Source organism: Camelina sativa, chromosome 16 (assembly GCF_000633955.1).
Source record: "Camelina sativa cultivar DH55 chromosome 16, Cs, whole genome shotgun sequence".
NCBI classification, from domain to species: Eukaryota; Viridiplantae; Streptophyta; class Magnoliopsida; order Brassicales; family Brassicaceae; genus Camelina; species Camelina sativa.
In genome coordinates, this window is record NC_025700.1 from 8,150,686 (window position 1) to 8,154,260 (window position 3,575).

Here is a 3,575-nt window from a genome sequence, read left to right on the forward strand (position 1 = left end):
ATAGTTTGTGTGTTGCTTCTACTCTATTTTGATCCGCCGCGCTATGCGATTAAGATGGATTTCACAAGCCATACCAGTTTGCTTCCTCCCAACCCTGCTGTTGGACAAAATCCAGTTGAGGTTCATTTCCAATGCAGCTCCTTACCTAGTTATCCTCTGTCTCCTCGATCCAGGTTTGAACCCAAATCTCTTTCTCGAACCCTAGTAGATAGAGTTTATCAGCTATGCTTTGTTACATGTCTAATGTTGAAGTTATTTAGACCCTCTAGAAGACTATCAAACCCAACCCTGTTAGATTACTCTGCCTCTATTTTGGGTGGCCGCAAACACATTAATGGTTGTGCAAAAGCCTCTATAAGAATGTTTGATACACACTTGAATCAATATCAGTTGGATAGTTTGTTTTAAAAGCACACTGAAACCCCCAAAATGTACCAAAACCACATGTTTCTTCGAGTTAACCTAGTGTTTATCCTAGTGTTAACCTGTGTGGGGCTCCTTAACTTCCATGGTTTTGAGCTTCATGTGAGGGAGGACCCACCTGTTCTGTTTCGGCTTTGCTTGATTCCTCCTAGGTTCAACCATAGAACAACCTTGTCTCTCAATCCTCATCAACCGCCATTAGGATGTAAGCCCGAGTTTATCTCTCTTCCACAATGCACTATCGGCTACAAGTTTTGTGTGGGACTCCTTAACCTCCATGTCCAAGAGCTTCATGTGAGGGAGGACCCACTTGCTTTGTTACGATTTTGCACATTTTATTTACAGCTCCCAATACCTTCATCTACGATCATGAGATTTGATCCAAAATATGTATCAATCTTGACCAATTTGAAACGTCCCGACCCGTTTTTTTTTTAAATAATAATAAATAAATACTCTACAGCTAGTGGTCTCATACCCACTAGCCACCTAACCACAAACACACAACAACGGATAACACAACCAAAACCAATATCCAATGATATCCAATAATAAAATAACCAATATCCAAAACATAACCATTCCAATATCAAACAACAGGAAAAAAGGAACCCACAACCTAGCAAGTTCTAAAGACTCAACTCTAGCAACCTAACAATGCCAGGCAACATCCAATCGAGTCCCTAGAACATCCTCCTCTTCATTGCCGTGATTCCACGATTACACTTTACCTTTACCTGCACCACAAACACAAATTGAGATGAATGAGTATTTGATAAAAACTCAGTGAGGCAATCCTCCCATCTACTGGGCTATACACACAAGCAATAAGATCTCTCATGGCACAAACAACAACAATAAAACAAACCAGGAACATGCACAAAGCGACCCGACACAATGTTGTTACTGTCAGAAAGGGTGTTGACCGATACCCAAAGGTGTCGATTGACATTGGACATCTGGTGTCGACCGACACCTCCACATGGTGTCGACCGACGCTCGCTAAGTCCCCAAGTCGTCCTCGCGTTGGTGTAAACTGACACCACTACCGAAAAGTGATTTCCTTCGAACATAACCTCCGAATCTCGCCTCCAAACTTCTCCTTTTCGTCCCACACGATCCCAGGAGTGAATCCAAGCCTCAAGAGCTACGAAAAACTTACAAACAACCAAAAGAAACAACCAAACAACACACAATATCACAGAAACAGAGATCTTAGCCTATATAAGCCATGGTCATGCACTCACCTCTTTGCAGGAAGTTTCTGACCAACAATGACAAATCCCACACTCCTAGGAAGCCTCTAGCATGATCCTAGCCCTCGATCTTCACTCCCAAAGCAAGATCTCACCCAATAGGCCTTGAAATCTCACAAACTCTCACAAGAACCTTTAGAAACTGTTTTCTCCTCTTGCTCTCTCAAAAACAACAAACGGCGACACAAAAACACTTCCAAAACCCTTTTGTCATCGAAAACCCACATAAATAACTCGGTTCAATGGTTTCCCGAAACCTAACCGAACCAAATCGATTATTAAAACAATCTGGCTGAACAAGAATAACTGGTGTCGCCGACACCACCTAGGTGTCGATCGACATCCACCCCCAAAACGCAGAGTTTTGGTCGCGGGTGTTACAATTCTCCCCCACCAACATAGATTCGTCCTCGAATCTCAAAAAACCATCAGCCAAGGACTCTCGTGCAACCGTCTCCACGGCCCGCACTCCTCCGACTGATCTACAAAAGGTCACCTATAGGCAATAGACTCACGTTCCAGGCATTATTTGCTTTCGACTTTTGGACTTTCCTTTACTCACAGGCCTAAACTTTGAGTTTTTATTGGTTCCTCATCAGATCGAAGTCTGCATGCCAAGATATTGGCTCCTCATTAGGCCGAAACCCGCATGCCATAATATATATAAGGAAGTCCAATACTCGTCTCTTTGGTTGCCACCCTACAACGCGCCCCCGAATCGTCATCCGAAGTCGATATACCAACCATACTCCCAAGCCACAAAGTCTTAGAATATAACAATACTAGGAGAACCTAAGTCCCCCAAGAGTCGCGAGAAAACAATCTGAACACGTCTGAGTCCTATCACTATCCAGGTTTCCCTCTCGTGGCTCGCGTAAGACAACACAATGTCCTACCAAGCACATATCCCCTCATTGGAATACCTCATGACCACACAAGGATCATCTCACTGCCCCACGGGCCGCCACAAAGGCCAAACAAAAGTCCTAAACAAGACCGCCACCAAGGCCAACAAATTTCCTAAACAGGACCGTCACAAAGGCCAAACAAATATCCTAAACAGGACCGCCACCAAGGCCAATCGTCCCGAAGGACCGTCAGAAAGACCACTCATCCCGAAGGACCGCCTAAACAGGCAACTCTGGCTAACAACCCGCCACAAAAGGCCACACTTTGGCTAAACAGCCCGCCACAAAGGCCACACTCTGTCTAAACAGCCCGCCACAATGGCCACAAAACGACTAAACAGCCCGCCACAAAGGCTACACAACGGCTAAACAGCCCGCCACAAAGGCCACAAAACGACTAAACAGCCCGCCACGAAGGCCACACACGGTTAAACAGCCCGCCACAAAGGCCACACAATGGCTAAACAGCCCGCCACAAAGGCCACACACGGCTAAACAGTCCGCCACAAAGGCCACACACAACTAAACAGTCCGCTATAAAGGTCACACATGTCTCGCAAGACCGCCGCACACGACACACAATGACCCCATGGTCCGCCACTAAGGCCATACTAGCATCTCCAAGGCTCACAACCACTAAAAACTTTCCATTTTTAGAACTTTCCACTTCTGGAAACTTTCCTCTTTTAGCAACTACTAATCAGGAAACCTTTCCCCTTTAAACAACAGGCTCGCGGAACTTTGTATCCCGAACACCACCTCATCTTGTTACTTAGTTGCAGTCAATGACCTGTTCGGACCCTGCAACATGGCCATCTTGAGATACACTCTTTTTCCAACCTGAAACTCAAGATCTCTCCTCCTCTTGTCGGCATAACTCCTCTGCCGATTCTGAGCTTCCTTCATGTTCAGCTTGAGAACTCGAATCATCTCTGAGGTCTCCTGTCCAAAATCTGCCCCGTACATGCTCCTCTCCCCCCCCCCCCCC